The sequence below is a fragment of the Pinus tabuliformis genome, chromosome 4_2, assembly GCF_031772625.1.
Source record: "Pinus tabuliformis cultivar Carrire ecotype Pingquan chromosome 4_2, CPIR1, whole genome shotgun sequence".
Lineage (NCBI taxonomy): Eukaryota > Viridiplantae > Streptophyta > Pinopsida > Pinales > Pinaceae > Pinus > Pinus tabuliformis.
This window is the reverse complement of record NC_142304.1, coordinates 58,806,177-58,815,531: the sequence shown is the minus strand read 5'-3', so window position 1 is coordinate 58,815,531 and position 9,355 is coordinate 58,806,177.

The window sequence follows — 9,355 nt, the reverse complement described above, 5'->3', positions numbered from 1 at the left end:
ACCGGAATTCTCAATTCCTCGTCCTCCTAAATCAAACAATGACTCTCATGCTGGCGATGGCGTGATTGGCACGACAAACACGAAATCGACAAAGGCTACATCCAAAAAGGCCCGTAAGATTTCAGGTCAAAATGCAAAAGACGAACTTCTTGCTTCGGAAGTAAATGTCGTATCGACAAATAAAGGCAAAGAAACCAAACAACCAGGAGGCAAGAAGAAAGGCAAAGGGAAGAAGAAGAAATAGGAGGAATCATCACCTGAAAAATCTTCTTCAAACCCTCCTAGAAATAGGAAACCAAAATTTCCATGCTTTATATGCAATGAGGATCATCGGACCACAGATTGTCCACACAGAGCTGAGGTTAAAAAATTCTTCAAGAATTCAAAAACCTCCGCAGTGTTAACTGATCCGTTTCCAAATCCAGGAACAAATCTGGTTGAGAGTGGAAATGCTTCCCCGTCTCAAGTGCTAATGTTGTCAATTTCAAAATAGCAAAATGATGCTTTGATATCGACAAGGAACAAAGATTATGGGAATCCACAGTTGTCGAACAACAAGGATAAAGATCAACCAGGTAGTTCGACAACAACTTCGATAGAAGTTGTGCCACCCACCATTCCTGAATTAACGATAAAACCGCCAAAGGGAGTAGTACACAAGTCGACATTTAATCCCCGCACTAGAGCGGCACAACATTATAACATAGTGGAAGATTTGGCCCAATCGCCATCCACTATGTCGACTCTTGAAGTACTACAAAATTGCCCATCCCAAAGGCAGGCTTTATTATCAGCCATTGGTGGGATTGACCCAAAGGATTCCAATCTTGTATCCTTCGATCATAAAGGATACGATCCTCAGTTACCAGCTCAACTAGCTTTCCTTGTTGAAGTGAAAGCCCTCAACAAAACTGTTCATCAAACAATTATTGATGAGGGGGCATCTACATGCATTATGTCAATGAGTTGCTGGAAAGTTTTAGGATCTCTAACCTTGTCGCGATCTTCGACGACATTAAAAGCATTCGACGGAAGGACATATACCCCATATGGTATCCTAAATAACTTGAAAGTTGAACTAGGAGGGAAAATAGTAGAAATAGATGTTGAAGTCATCGATGGGAAACTTGATTACAACATCCTACTAGGAAGATCGTGGATTTATGCCATGGCAGCTGTTGTGTCAACCTATTTTAGAAAGATTGCATTTCCCTTTCAAGGAGGGATTACAATCGTTGATCAACAAAACTTCCCCCCAATGGTTCTCAAGTTACTGGAAGCATTCCCATGATCCATGGAAGCCCCCATTCGCTTCAGAATATCGGAGTAGGCCTACTAAAAGATCCTATACTGATGGGAACTTTCACTCTTCCACCTCTAATCAATCTGGCGGAAGTAGCGACGATAGGAACCTGCAACATGATATCTTCTACAAAGGTCTCAGAAAACGATATCGACATGGATCATGCAGCGGTTTTGCCCCCATGCCCAAAGGAAATATTATAGCAATCAATGTTCCTAGCATGGGAGGCAAACCGAAATCAACGCTCATCGAGCGTTTGGATTGATAGGTCTAGAGAATATGGTACTCCTTCAGATCCTTGGTCGCGAGTGCATGTCACCGACGAAGGAATTGTCCAATCAATGGTAATTGAAGGAGCACCATGGAATGATTCCCACCATCGTTCTCTTCTTCCGGATTGTGGAGAAGATACTCAAAATGACCTTTATCATCCTTCAGTCTTTGATTTTCTGTCAAATACTGTAAATACAGTGGATTCTGAGCGAAACTTATCCAACATTGAAGAGACTATATCCGTAAATATCTCGACCAAAACAGATGTAGAGAATATTTATGCTGGCAAATGTTGTTCTCCATCAGAACTGGAAATATATAACGCTCTTTTTCGCGAATTCAGAGATGTCTTTGCTTGGTCATATAGTGAAATGCCAGGCACTGACTCGAGTATCGTTGAACACGAAATTAAGATGTATCCAGATGTCAAACCAGTACGACAACAGCTAAGGCAGGTGCACCCCAAGAAAGCTGCTGCCATTAAGGCAGAAGTTGAAAAACCTCTCCATGCTGGTTTCATCTACCCGGTTCCTCTAACCGATTGGGTATCGAATATTGTCCCTGTTATGAAAAAACAAGGGACAATTAGAGTGTGCGTCGATTATAGGGATGTAAATCAAGCTTGTCCAAAAGACAACTACCCTACACCCTTCATTGACCAGATAATTGATGAATGCGCCGGATGCGAAATCTTTTCATTCATGGATGGATTCTCCGGGTATGATCAAATAAATATCCGCCCACAGGACCAGTCAAAGACTGCATTTATTTGTCCGTGGGGCACATTCGCATATCGAAAATTACCCTTTGGTTTAAAGAATGCAAGGGCGATGTTTCAAAGGGCAATGAATTATGCCTTCCATGACATCAAAAACATCGTTCAACCATACCTCGACGACCTTCCGGCTCATTCGCGAAAGCGGACTGATCATCCGCAGCATTTAAGAGCGATATTTCTGCGTTGCCGACACTACAAAAGACGACTCAATCCGCACAAATGTGTATTTTGCGTCAGTTCTGGTCGTTTACTTGGCTTTGTACTCTCCAAGGATGGGATTCGTCTCGACCCATGTAAGGTCTAGGCAATCATAAATTTTCCTCCACCTTCGAATTTGCTTCAGATTCAGAAACTCCAAGGGAAAGCAAACTTTCTGAGGAGGTTCATTCCAAATTATGCTGAACTTGCTAAAGGTTATACACGTCTTTTAAAAAAGGAGGTACCCTTTGTCTGGGATCAGGTTGCGCAAGCTTCCTTTGATGCTTTAAAAGATTCCCTGATGAAAGCATCATTAATGTACGCCCTTGATTATCAAAGGGATTTTAACCTGTATCTGGCTGCAGCAGATATGACCATCGCAATGGTTTTAGTTCAAGAAGTCGATGGAATTGAGCATCCTATATATTATTTAAGTAAAAACTTAAATGATACAGAAAGCAAATATTCTTACGTTGAAAAGCTAGTGCTTGTAGCTGTTCAAGCGATACAAAGATTTCGACACTATGTCCTCTTTCGGAAAACTACCATTCTGTCAGATTGCAACCCCATGACTTATATATTGTCGCGACAGTTACTGGGGGGAAAATACTCAAAATGGATAGCAATCCTACAAGAGTTTGACCTGGAATTTGTAAAATCCAAGTCAAAGAAAGCTCTAGTTTTCGCAGAATTATTATGCGATCTCCCATCGTCGTCCAACGATGAAACATCTGAAGAATTAATCATGGATGAGAGTTTGTTTCTGATATCTACAAGAAATGAGTGGTATGGAGATATGATCATTTATCTCCAAACCCAAAAATTTAGGCCAAACACCTCCCACTCTGAACAAAAACGTATTCGATACCAAGCAAAAGACTACATGATCGTCGGTGATACACTTTACCGTTGTGGTATCGATATAGTTCTGAGAAGGTGCCTCACCCATGAGGAGGCCGAAAAAGTCCTAAATGAGTGTCATTGAGGCGCGTGTGGGGGGCATCAATCTAGATTGCTACAGCACAAAATTTTTTACGAGCAGGATACTTCTGGCCAACAATGTTCAAAGACTACATAACCGCAGTCAGAAGTTTCCATGCTTGTCAAATTTTTGATAGCAAAACCAGAAGACCACCCGCACCTCTACAGCCAATAGTTACTGTTGGGCCATTCGCCAAATGGGGCATCGATTTCATGACATATAACCCCACCTCAACCGGGGGGCATGGGTATATCATAGTCGCAGTTGACTATTTTACCAAATGGGCCAAGGCGATGCCTACATTAGATAATATTGGTGAAATAGCTGCACTCTTCTTTTTCAATCATGTAGTCACCAGATTCGGCATACCACAGGCTATAGTCACAGATCATGGATCGCATTTTCGTAATCACATGATGGTTGAATTAGCTGCCAAACTAGGGTTGTCTCACGATAGCTCTACTCCATATTATCTGTAAGCCAACGGACAAGTTGAAGCGATCAACAAAGTCCTGAAACGCATGCTACAAAGGATGATCGGAGTTCACAAAAGAAGATGGCACCTAATCCTGTACTCAGCTTTGTGGGCTTACCGAACATCGGTAAGGAATGCAACCGGGTTCACACCCTTCCAACTGGTATATGGCCTGGAAGCAGTCTTACCAATCCAGTGTGAAATCTCATCTCTCAAACTCGCAATTGATCTCCTCCCCGGAACTTTAGAAGAAGAGGCTCGTTTCTTGGAATTAATCCAATTGGATGAAACTCGTCGTGACGCTGCTTTGGCTAATGAAGCCCATAAGAAACGAGTCAAGGCACAGTTCGACAAAAAAGTCAAACGCCGTGTCTTCTCTGAAGGTGACTTGGTCTTGCTTTACGACCAAGAATTCGATAAATTAGGAGCAGGTAAATTTAAGTCTTTATGGATGGGCCCCTATATTGTTAAACGAGTGTTAGCAAAAGGAGCCTACGAGTTAATGGATTATGACGGAATTCCACTGGCGCAACCTCGTAATGGGTTGTACCTCAAGCATTACTATGCGTAATGGTAACCAGTATGCTTTTGTTATGTTTTTGTTTTCGCTAAAATGTTTTGTTTGGTCAAGTAATCCACTTTTTACATTTATTGCAGATGTCAAACCCATTGGAGCCATGTGTTGGATATGCCTACGGAGCGAGTTGTAGTTCGCGGAACCTGTCCTCCGCAGCCTGGGCCATTTTTGATCCAAGCGGCAAGTTAGTAAGTTTCAGAGGTGTATGTATTGGTCGATCAACGAATAACATCGCTGAGTATAGCGCGTTGATAGAGCTTCTCTCTGGTGCCATCACTCATGGTATACGCCGACTAATTGTCAGGCTAGACTCACAACTCGTAATACTACAACTCAATGGTATATATTCCGTCCGAAACCTAGCTATTTATCGCATGTTCCTAAGGGTTAAGATTTTGGAAAGACAATTTGATCTTATTCAATATCAACATATTTCCAGAAACTTAAACACATTAACTGACTCATTAGCAAATTATGTGTTAGATAGACATTTGCAACATTTATAAAAAGAAACACATCATCAATGTTTTGCGTGTGGATCATGTAGCTCAACCAAAATAAAACTTCGAAAATCAAAAATATATATAACTGTTTATGGTTTACACATAATGTTCTGTAACCAAGACAAAATCGGTCAAATGACCCAAAAACTCAAAATGCTAGGGGGCACCCTAGTATAATGATGCTCGTGATAACAAGTCACAGCCTGTGCGATCATGAGTAGGAGACGAGTCCATCGTCTAGGCACACTAGTAGTATGCCGCTGTAACCGCAAAGGTAGCTCGTCGATCCTCACATCTGGGATACCAAGAGTGAGGCTCTCAACCTGCTCCTGCAAAGCTATGAGAGTCTCGGCCACATCGAGGTCATGAAGAATAGCCCTTTCGACGGCCTCTCCTGCTGGGGTAGCAGCTGGTACTCTCAGGCGAATTACTGGATGAACGGGACCAACATCTGCATGTACACATGAGTTTGCTTAAAGTCTTGATAGAATAAAGCACAAGGACATTATAAACAAAAAACGATAAACAACAATATGGTCAAATATTTTACCAATGGTGCCCCACTGCTTGCCATACGGCAGTACTAAATCTGGATCACCCTGGAAGTCCATGCCAGCGTCTGGATACTCAGAATAAACCATCTCCTGACGATCAAACCACCTGAAGAAGGTATCAGAAAATGAAATCTGAGACTGGCCAGCATGCCTAGACATATGGTCAACCCATCTCTGCATACGTGGTTTAGTAGGAGAAGGTAAATCGAGTGCAATGTACTGCGGCTGCATCAGTGGTGTCTTCTCCAAGGCAAAGGCGGTCAAAATAGAACCATACCCAAAGTTCTTCAACCTCCCGTTCTTTATCTTGGTCAACTGTTCTTTCATCACGAGAAGTACTGCGTCTCACCAGTTGAACACCTTCGGTTGGAGGCATTCCAAGGCATGCTGCATATAAGATCGATTGGCTACATGAACAGACGCACTACCGGCCATCCTACCAAAAGTAAACAGAATAGTCCTAAGGGACCTGTCAGTGACATCACGGATGATGATCTTGCTGTCTTTACTCGGCTGAGATCCTTCTCTGCAGTACCGGCGGACATAATCTCTCACAGAATCACCTCCTCGAGCCGAACCTGACAAAGAGATGGGGGCACCCCGCCTCGACAAGCCAGTCAAGAAATAAATGTCTACTGCAGTCAAGGGGATAGATTTACCCCTAATCTGGAAAACCTGATTGGTAGGATCCCAAGCATCGAGCAAATACTGCATTAAGTTGATCTGCTGTCTCATGCTAGAAATGCAGAAGAACTTCAGCAAGCCACAATTCCGCAGCGCGTTCATTGTAGCTGGATCATGTAGGGCAAGCAATTCCTCTTCTTCATGCTCACGTTCTCGCCATGTAATGGTCATCTTACTCCAAAGACCTCTGAAAAACAAACAAGAGAGGATTTAGGTCCTGATTTTGGTGAGAAACAGGCAAAAATTCCATTAAAAAATTGTGCATCAAATTCCCTTTTTGCGCCCAATGCACCTGCAGCAGTGTTCTAGGTGCATTGAATGTCAGATAGCCTTTAGACAGGCCAACATTCAGCGTAGGTTTCGATACACTGAAGGTGCGTTGATAGCAGAGCGAGTTCCTTAAACCCCAGGGGCTCAGAAAAGCTAGGGATCAAGCTTAAAATGCAAAACGGAAACCATGAAATGAAAGAGCTCAGGTTTAGCTCCTACCTGGTCCAGACGGTGCCGAGAATCGTCCACAGAATCCCCCAAAATCAACTGATGAAAATCGAGGGGGAAAAGCACCTCCAAAGCTCCAACAAACCAAGTTCAAATGAAATGGTAAAATGAGAGGTAAAAAACACTTTTTAATTACTTTTACGTAATTCAAAGTAAAATATTAGCGTTTTAACTCGTTTTCAAGCAAATATTGTTCATTTCTGACTAGTTTGATGAAGCAGTTGAAAATACAGTACGGTCTTTTAAAGGACAAAGCTATTTATGGTAAAATCAAAACAAGACCATCTAATTGAGCAGTGTTACCGCAAGGTTCAAGCTCGTTAAAAAATAAACCCGCACCGAGCAAATGTTTCCACCCGCGTTTAAGCTCGTTAAAAAATGAACTATTCCCCGGTAAATAACCACCGTGAATGTAGTACTTCAGCCATTAAAGCCTTGGTCGTGTTTGCACCGTCACCTCCACTTTTACATTGGCCGATCATTCACCTCCATTTGATTGTTTACCCATTTTGAGGAACAGCTGCGAAGAGTGATTTCACTAGCCATCCTTGTGACACTTTTGTGATTGGAAAATTCCAAACCTTACCTGGAATCAGCTGCTACCCATTTTATCACTCGTTCCTCAAAAGACGTGTCTTCTTTAAGCTCTTTTCAACTGACTCGTAAAATATGAAAAGATTGCCGAGCCATTGGCCTCTCCAGCTTGTTAAAGGGACAGGAAGTGCTATCCCTCCTCTAGATTTTAATCTTTCTGGACCTGAGGGATTATTACACAAAAAGATCGAGCGCTTGTTTTGTTCGGCTCGTTAAAACTATCGAAAATTCATCCCTTCTGTATTGTTTTATACTTTTTCGGGCTTAAGGGATTAGATGACGAAAAAGGAATTTTGGAGTTACCTTTACGTACCTTTTCAAACTCTCTAAAAATGAAAAGGACCGAGTTATCTTTGTCGTTAAACTCGATAAAAAGATTAATAGCGACAAACTTGTCTTTAGACGAGAACGAGTTTCACTATCGCTAGGCTCGTTAAAACATACCGATGGGTCTGCCCGAAAGGCAAATTATAGAACAAGCATATGTTATCCTCCTCAAGCTTGACAAAAATAAAGAGGTACTGGTCAGCAATGACTGGGGAAAAATTGGGAATAAAAACTAAAAGAATCTTTATTGGTAGCAAGTCGCTCTTGAACATGACACTTCCACTCCGTGTCCGAGTCGGGTTGGGTTGTTTCATTCACCGGTCACATCGCCATGGTCACATCATTCCATCCACATTTGGGGTTAATGCTACCAATCCATCACATCAGTGTCGCCGAGATGTTCAAGAGAAGTCATCCAGAGAAGTCACCTGAGTCCCACCCACTACCATACATTATACTCCATACTTTCATGACCGCCACCCTGAACCGTATATCATCAGATCGTTTTCACCTCCATCAAAATCATTTGCTCCGTTCCGTTTCATTGATGTGGGATTCATTAAGGCCCTCCTTTGACGGATCACTTCTTGTCGACATTAGCTCATTATCCAAGAAGTTGGTCTAGGAACACCCCATTCAGTACTTTGAAGCTTGCATGCCTTAATGGCAAGTTTCTCACTTCCGGTGACAGGTTTACATCAATGGCCTTCGACCAAAAGAATTTTCATGGTGTTCGACGCCAAGTCCTTTATTCACACCACGTGAATTGTACTGTAGTACCTTGAGGGTCATTATCATTATCGGTGATTCCTCTCGCACTTGTTAACAGTTTACATCATTGACTGGTAATCAAGCGATGTCTTTCCATGTTCGACTTCAAAACATTTCTCACATGGATCGACTTGTACTTCGAGTTAAGATCGGACGATATTGAAGACCCCGGATCTAGTTTCATCCATCCGGGCTGCGATATATATTTAGGGAAATAAAGACATTAAATGTACAACATTGCAGCACAGATAATCATCCTACCAAAAGGATGATGGCTCTATCAGAATCATCAGTCTACAATCAGACGATTGTCTGTCCTATGTACATGAAAATGAATTTATAAAGTTGAGCATGGGAATGCCCGCCTCAGCTAGATCATGAAAAATAGTATGAAGATAATGTATTGTATTGTATCTTATTACAGGTCTCCTCCCAGCATTGAAAGAACTTCGGATCCTCATAATAAAGCATTTCACCTGATTAACGGCCTCATACTTTAGGGGGCAACTGTTATAGACATTTTTGTGCCTTGCAGCTCCAAGCATGAAATGTTCATAAACCAAGGGCTCCTAAGTCCCTAAAAGTGTTGTTCTAACCCCTAAAGGAACAAGGTCAACAAATTACAGCTTCTCCCAGAAATTCTCCACCAGAAATTGCTCAGAATGAGTCAAAATAGGATCATTTCAGCTGCTCCACTGGCTAAGTGCGTTGCATAGCACCTAAACACACTAGCTAGGTGCGTTGCAACACACCTAAATGCACTATGAGGGTGCGTTGGGCGAGAAATGACAAATGGCAGTGCCATTCCGCGAGGTGGGAAGACAATGGAAGCTTCCAG